This window comes from Tenrec ecaudatus, chromosome 2 (assembly GCF_050624435.1).
Source record: "Tenrec ecaudatus isolate mTenEca1 chromosome 2, mTenEca1.hap1, whole genome shotgun sequence".
Taxonomy (NCBI): domain Eukaryota; kingdom Metazoa; phylum Chordata; class Mammalia; order Afrosoricida; family Tenrecidae; genus Tenrec; species Tenrec ecaudatus.
This window is the reverse complement of record NC_134531.1, coordinates 200,990,647-200,999,463: the sequence shown is the minus strand read 5'-3', so window position 1 is coordinate 200,999,463 and position 8,817 is coordinate 200,990,647.

Genomic DNA, 8,817 nt, shown 5'->3' with positions numbered 1-8,817 from the left:
AAGACACTGCCAGTTTTTACAAATGGGTGAATGAGGTCCTTCTTTGTTGTAAACACCTGTAGTTCCTGATATCCACAAGGGATTGAATAATACAAAAATCATTCTTTTGGGGCATTAATCTGCAAATGGACTAGCAATAATTCTTTAGACTAATTCAAATCTTCTACCCATATCCCACATGAGCTGATAAATGAGGTTTTAGCAGTAGAATAAGCTATGAATTGAAAATGAGGATTTAGCCAATGTAGATACGGTGAATTATAACACTTGTGTTGTAATAATGTGTCAATAACTTCTTTTAATCCTTCTCTTGTTATGGCGGGATTGGGTACTCCATCTTGCTAACAAATGGGAAGGTTTGACCTAAAGCTCTCTACCTGGAAATGCAGTTACACTTCCCTGTTTAGGAAACTGGTCTTCTTTAATCTGTTCATTTCACCTAATTCTCTTCTGATCAATAGTTCCAGGATAGCGATGCATTCTGTGTTGTTTGTACAGAAAATGACTTCAGATCTCTGGCTATGTTGTGAATGTGATCTGTGAGAGAGAGGTTTACTGTGCCAGCATGGCAAATAGGAAGATGTGGGTTTCATCAGGTCACAGTTTGTTTGAAGGGAAAAGAGATAAAAAGACTTTGCAAGCCCCCCCTCCCTCTTTTTTCTGGTTATTGGACAAGCCTGTTTCTGCTTTAGCTGGTTCTCTGCTTCAATTTGTGAGCTACACGACCTGTGGTACAAGGCAACCCATGGATTCAATCACTAGAGCTTGAGGTTCCTTTGAGACCTGCTTTGCCATGTTGCTGGTGTGTATGTCCCTTGAGCTTGAGGCTGGTGGATTCTGTCATTTTACATTGCTTGAGCTGAATATCCCATCTGAATCAGCTTTGCTAAGCACCTGAGCTGCTGACTGTTGGTAACTTGCCCTGCTGTTTGCTGCCTGTGGGTGGACTCTGCCAGCATTGCCCCAGTGAATACTTCGCTCTCTGCATTTTTGATCTTGGACCCAGAAATCATAATGAGTTGAAGGTCTTCCAGTATATTAACAGTTCCATGGAAGTGAATTTAACTGAGCCCTCTGTACAGCTTTGTGGAATTATTAGATCTTATATTATGTTGTGCTGCATAAATCTATCTATCTATCTATCTATCTATCTACCTACTTTTATATTCATGTGTCCTGGTTTTGTTTCTGTAGAGAACCCTGCCTAACACTGTCCCTGGGAATGAAGTAGAACATTCACACATAACTACAAGTTGGTATATGAAGTATTTTGAGGGGACAGGGGTCCTTGATAGAAGGTCAGTATGGAGAAAGCAGCTCTCATGTCAAAAAGGAAATTAACAGGCCTGCCAGCTATTCCAAGGGTGACCCAGGTCTATATTCCATTGGTGGAGATATTATCAGCAGGAATGGACCAGAGTGAAAAATCCTATTAGTTCAAAGCCATGATATTTAAGTTTGCTGACCCAAATCTGCCTCGTGCTCAGGCCATCCCTTCCTCCAATGGTCAAAGTTATGGTGTTCCGGGTTTGGATTCTGGTGATTCTCCCAGGTGGCACATTTTCCCTTCTAGTATCTGAGCTTCCCACATCACTGACAATTCCCATCTTTAGTGTCCCTGTGCATTCCCTTTAGTACACCTCAGGGTTGCTGTCCCGTAGGGCAACTCTTACCAGGTGGAGGCTCAAAAATGATAAACCTTTCCAATATTTGGTAATTTTCCTGCTTGCAGGAAAGTTTTCAGGAAAGGAACAAAAAGCAGAGGAGGGACAGAGAGAATATTTTAATAGAAAGAATGAGTTTACTGAAGGGAATTATTGGAAACAAAATCCAAAGGGTCATTGAAAAAAAACAACGCTATTGAGTCTATGAAAATCCACTGCAACCATATCGGACAGGGAAGACCTTTCCCTGTTTACAGAAAAGCCAGTTGCAATGAAATGCCTGATTTTCTTGAATTCAGCTCTGCTTTTGTTTTGTGTTTGGTCTCTTTCTCCCTCTACTATTATTATTTCTCTTTTGCCAAGCTTTTGCAAAAAGGCACATGGAAGTCGGGTTATTCCAGTTGTTTCCAAGAGCAATACAGAGGCTTCTTTAGAGCAGCCTGTGTCATCTGATCTGCCTCCTGTCTCCAAACCATGCATATGCCCGTACACCAGGCTATTTACATCCCTGATAAATGTTGCTGGGTTCATATATGCACAGGTAAGGATTCCAAATTCCTAGAGTTGACTGCATTCAGATTGAGCCATAAAATAGGTCCCCCTCCCCTTCAAAGATCCTGGTGAGACCACCCATATGTGTTAGTCCTCTTCAAAGGCCTCCTGAGTCCACATTAGTGGTTTTTCAGCTTCAAAAAGTCCCCTTGAGGCCACCCATTAGCTGGTGGCCACCTAATACCTGACTTTACCTGAGGCCACCAGGTTGTGGTGCCCTAATGCCTGATTTGCTTTCTAGAAAATGTGAATTTTTCCACAATATACATTGGAGTGCACATGACAGGTCATGTTTTGTTACCTCCTCTGGGTATATGCCCAGTAGAGGGATGACTGGATCATAACGTAGGTCAATTTCTATTAGCTTTAAGTATTGCGAATCACTTTCCACAGTGGCTGTACCAGTCTACACAACCACCAGCAGTGGAGGAGGGTTCCTAATTTACCACAAACCCTCCAACATTTGATGCTCTCTGATTTACTGGTCTGAGCTAGCCTCAGTGGTATTAGGTGCTATCTCATGGTTGTTTTAATTTGCATTTCTCTTACAGCTAATGACCACGAACATTTTGTCATATGCTTGTTGGCCCTATGGGTCTCCCCACTACTAAAAAGTTCTTTTCAGTTATTTTGCCCACGTCTTATGGGGAGTGGGGTAACTCTTTTCCCTTTTTTGCAGGCCATGAGGATGTTTCAGATTTTAGTAATGAGCCCTTGGTCCGATGTGTCATTACTAAAAATCCTCTCCCAGTCTGTGGCTTTTCTTGTCACGCTAATGGTGAAGTCTCTCTAGGTGCACAGTTATGCTTTATTGTTAATAAATCTCATTTTTAGATTTCAAGTTCACCTTTGTATTTATACCCTTCACTATTGCTGTGAGCCTAAGAATTCCCTGTGCCAATGCTCTTAGGTTCATCCTGATTCCCTCCTTGATGTGCTAATGGTTTGGGGATTAACGTCTAGGTCTGTGATCCACCTTGAGTTTATTCTTGTGCATGGGATAAGGTAAACGTCTTGTTCCATTTTTCTACATGTGGATATCCATTGTTTCCAGCACCACTTCATAAAAACCTCATCTGCTCACCACTTGAGGGTTTTGGGACCCTTGTTGAAGATCAGTTCTCTATATGCTGATGATTTTATTCCGGGGCTTTCTATTCTTCTCCACTAGTCTGCGTATCTGCCATTGTGCCAGTACCACACAGCTTTGATCTCTGTAGCTGTGTAACAGGCAATAAAATTGGGTAAGGTGATTCCTCCAACGTTTTGCATCTGCTTCAGGGATTCTACACTCTGCTAATTCTGGGTTTCTACATTCTCCATATGAAATACGTGATCCATTTTTCAAATTCTTTGAAGAAGGTTGTTGGTATTTGAATCAGAAAAGCATTGAAGTCGTAAAGTGCTTTGGGTAAGATTGTCATTTTTACTATATTTAGCCTTTCAGTTCATGAACTTGGGATGTTCCTCCATTTGTAGAGGTCACATTTGGTTTCCTGTAGTCGTGTCTTGTAGTTTTCCTGGTCTTTAGTAGTTTATTGTTTGTTAAATATATTCCTAGGCATTTCAGTTTGTTCTTAGCCACTGTGAAGGGTACTTCCTTTTGATCTCCTTTTCCTGGATCCTCTCTGAAGTGTATAGAAAACCTATCGACGTACGTCATTGATCTTGTATCCTGCTACTCTTTCATATTCTTCTATCACTGTAAGTAAACCTGTTTTGGAACTTTTGAGCTTTTCAATGTACAGGATCATGTCATCTGCAAACAGTGATAGCTTCACCTCCTCCTCTCCCATTTGGATCCCGTTGATGTCCTTCCATTATCTTATGTTGTTAACTAGTACTTCGAGAACAATATCGAATAGAAGTGGGGATAGAGTGCAACCTTGTCTTGTACCCTTTTTCAATGGTATTGTTTTTGTCTTTTCTCCATTAAGTATGATGCTGGCAGTTGGCCTTTCTTAGGCAGCTTGTATCAGCTTGAGGTATTTACCTACCAATCCTATCTTCATGAGTGTCTTAATTAGGAATGGGTGTTGGTATTATCAAATGATTTTCTGCATCTATGGATATTAACATATGATTTTTATCCTTTTTCTTCTCGATGTGGTGTATAATATTGATGGATTTTCAAATGTTAAACCATCCTTGCATTCCTGGGATGAATCCTACCTGTACTTAGTGCATGATATCTTTTATATACTTTTGTATTCTATTGGCCAACATTTTCTTAATGATTTTTGCATGTATGTTCATTAGAGATATCTGACTGTGATTCTCTATACCTGTGGAATCTTTTCCCTATTTGGGTCTCAAAATTATTCTGGCTTCTTAGAATGAGTTTGCGAGTTTGCCATCCATTTCTATGGTATGGAATACTTTGTGCAGGATCGGGGTCAACATTTCCCTGAATTCTTGGTAGAAATCTGCTTTGAAGCCATCCAGCCCGGAGGCTTTTTTTGTTGGTAGCTTCGTGATGACCCTTTCTACTTTTTCTTTCGCTATGGTTTGTTGTGGTTTTTGAACTCTGTCTCAGATAATCTACAGAGGGACTGTTTTACCAAGTATTTATCCATATCTTCCACACTTCTGAATTCATTATAATACAGTACTTCAAAGTACTTTGTGATTATCCTTTTAATCTCATTGGGGTCTATTGTCATTGCCCCTGTTTCATTCCTCATCATGGCTATTGATGATTGCTCTTTTCTATCCTTGGTAGATTCTCCAGGCATCTATTTTGCTGATCCTTTCATAGAACCAGTTTATAGCTGCATTTATCTTTGGCATTCTTCTCTTGTCTTCCCACTGATTTAACTCACTCCTGATTTTTACTATTTCTTTTTTCTTGCTATTGGAAGGGATATTATGCTGACTCTGCTCTAGTTGTAGGAGGTTTTTTGATTGTATATCTTTCATAAGACTCTCTTCTTTTTTTCATTTATGCATTTAATGATAGCAAGCTAGCTCTGATAACTGCCTTCGCAGAATTCCGTAAGTTTTGATACGGTGTATTCTCATTCTCATTAGTTTCTAGAAACTTCCTAATCTCGGCCTGTAGCCATTCTTGTCCCAGTATATTGTCTTTCATCATCCAATTTGTTGCCCTTGCTTTTCTGGATGTCCTCTTATTAATCTCCAGCTTTATGGCATGGAGATCTGAGAAAGACATGTAAATAATATTTATGTGTTTGAATCACTCAGGGTTTACTTGTGTCCCAGAATGTGGTCTATTCTTGAAAATGATCCATGTGAGCTTGAGAAGAATGTTAATTTTTTTGTGTGTTTGAATGGAAAGCTCTATCATACCCAGTTGCCTAATTACATTTTTTTAGCTCTATAGTATCTTTGCTGAGCTCCTTTCCCATTGATCTGTGTTTCTCTGATAGTGGAGTGTTAAAGTCATCTAATATGATTGATGAATCTGTGATTTCTTCTTTCATCATTTTAATAGTTGTTGTTTTTTTTGCGGAAATTCACTGAACCATTATTGGACGCATAAATATTCAATATGCTAAATGTTTCTTGGTTTCCTGAGCCTTTGAGCATTTTGTAGTGTCCCTCCTTGTCTCTTTTCATACTTTGAACCTTTAGGCCCATGTTGTGTGAGATTAAGATAGGCACTCCTGGTTTTTTAAAGTGGCCATTTGCTTGGTGTACTTACAGCCAGCCTTTTATTCTTAGCTTACTTTTGTCTGTGCAGTTAAGATATATCTCTAGCAGGCAAAGATTGAAGGATTATGTTTTCTGAGCCAGTCCTCCAGTCTTTTCTTTTAATGTATGAATTGGAATTCAGAGTTATTATCACAATCTGTGGCTTCATAGTTGTCATACCCTGTCTTGTGTTTTGGGTGTTTTCCTCTCTCCCTTCATATCAGTGTGCTGTGTTTGAGTGGAAAGTTTCTCTCTTGTCTTCATTTCCCTCTGGGACTCCGTTGTTCTGATAATTGTTGCTGGCTTGTTGGCTTCTAGATGGAGATGGGCTCTATGGTGGTCTCCTGTTAGTTCTTGGTGAAGGTTGAGCCTCTGGCCATGATAAGTCAGTCATTATCTTCTGCAGTGTCAGGTGTCTTCAAGCATATTCTTTAAGTCTTTCCTTTTCCTGGAAGACCCCTTTCTCATCATCTATCTTAATGAATAAATTAGCAGAGTTAAGGATTCTGGGTTAAGTGGTTTTATTTTCTTTAAACTTTTGGAAGATGTTACTCCACTCTCTCCTCCTCTTCATGGTATCTGCTGATAGGCCTATTCATATTCTTACCTGAGCTTCTTTGTATGTGACTGATTTCCTTTCTCTCGCTCTTCTTAAAATTATCTCTTTCTCCTCAAATTTGGAAATTTTTACCTTTATAAGTCTGGGCGTGTTCTTCTTCGGGTATAGTTTAGCTGGTGTCCTTTTTGCTTCCTGTGTGAGTTGCCTGGTTCGCACTCATTAGGGTAGAAAAATTTTGTTCCCGAAATTCCCTCACTATCTTGGCAGTCGACTTGTGTGGTGTGTTGTGTTCCAGTAAACGAATAGCCAATATTATTCCACTTCATAGCATTTGTCATTGATCTCAGGTAATATTCTGCTTCTTTAATTTTCCTATCTGACTGTCTTGCTTGCTTGGATTTGTTTGAGTGTCCTTTAGATCACTCATATGCCTCTCTGCCTCCTCAATCATAATTATAAATTTTATGACGTTGTGTTTGGCTTCTGGTACCTCCTCTGTTAGTTCCTGTAAATCCCTTTGGTGTGTGGACTTCATCCCCTCTATTTGGACTTCTTCACCTGTATTGTGGATTTCATCTCCTCTATCATTGCATTCTTATTCTGGCTTGCGCCCCTCAGATCCTGTATTACTGGAAGCAGACTTCTGGAGATTTCCTTCTGTGGCAGATCCATGTCTGATTCTTCTATGAGAGACGTTAGCTCTGATACTGTGTTTTGCCTCACTTTTTTCTTGTTGTTGTTGTTGGGAGTGATGTTGTCAGTTGATTTTTCTTCAATCCATTTGTAGGCCCCATGTTTGTGGGAGCTTATGGGGCCCTTCTCTTTGTTACTATTAAGAATGCTATGACCTTTGAGCTACTATAGAGATAGATGGGTCAGACTGTGGTTTTTGGTAGAGTTCCCTGATGGCTTAGTTGCCAAAAGTGGTCAGAAATTTCAATGACTGGAATGGGAGCTGAAGCCTCAGTGAATGTCCCTGAGCTGCTTTGACCTGGTCTGTCAGGGAACACTTATTAGCGTTTTTGCTAGTTTATTTTAAAAAATTAAATCAAAATAAATAAATAAACTTTGAAGAAAAAAATATAGAGAGAGAAAAAAAGGAAAAGTTATAAAAGATGAGAAAAAGAAGAAATAATAATAGTGAAAAAAAAGAGATAGAACGAGGGTCCTGCAATGATTTGTGCCCAGACTCCTTCAGTGGAGAATGAAACATAGGTTGATTAGGGGGAAATGGGGGTCATCACTCCCAAATCCCTGTGCTAGCAGTAATCAGCTGGCAGGGCCACAATAACAAGGTTGTAGGACAGTGAGGCAACTATCAGTCACCTAAGGGAACTCCAAACTGGGCCCACACAGAGTGCTAGGCACCAGCCACATTACATGGCACAGGTGCAACCAAACGCAGTCAAAAAAGTTTGACCAATCCCTTCAACCATGCTTCCCCAGCCAGTGGGGATAGGAGTGAATAAGAGCAGGTGGCCTTCTCTTCTCTTGTTCCGGTGCTCTCTGGGAGGGTGGGGGCACACACGCCACCCACACACTCTCAGGACTAGGTTTGAGCTCTCTGTTGGTCTCTGGGATTTCCAACTCTTGATTCAGTACATAAGGTTTCATGCTACAACTCTGGTATTCTTTTCATGTGTTTGTCTCACTCCCCTGAAGAAGTCATTTCCTTTGTGAACTCTGCATTGTCCCTGCCATTTGGCCTTGCACACTTAACAGGAATAAAGTGTACTTTCTGAGATTGTCATATCTGAAACTTCCCTCTCCCTCCTAAAAGTTACTTGGATTTACTAACGTGATTCTGAAGTGTGAATTCATTAAGTGTTCACAAGGAAGAAACAAGTTCAACTACCCTCAGAAACATCCAATTGGGCCCCTATATATCTCAAATAATAAAGGCTAGTGTTGTTATCCCTGAATTACTAGTAACTTCTATGAAAGTATAGGAATCAGAGGAGGAATATGGTAGCGATTTCTTGGAGTGAAAAAAACTCCTTGTATTTCTGGCCTGGCTTTAAGATTTTTTAAATTGCCTACCAAGTAAAGAAGATCATTGGAAAAATTTCATAAGACCCATGGACTAATAGGCTTGAATCTTTCTTCTACACACTTGTATCGGTATCTGTGTGTTGGAGGTGGGGTAAGAGACGGGATGGAGAGGTTAATTTCAAGAAGTTGTAATGCACTAGGTAGCCTGAGATATAGTTCCAGAAGGTTGTTTTGTTTTGATTTTTACTATTTGCTCCTTTTAGAGTGTTTTGCCTGCATGTAATGACCAGTTGTCAGTTAATGGCATATAGCCAACGTCTCATTATAATGCTAAAATAGAGACACTCTGTGTAGGTCTAGGTTGATTAGAGAAACAAACTCATAGACACTTAAATT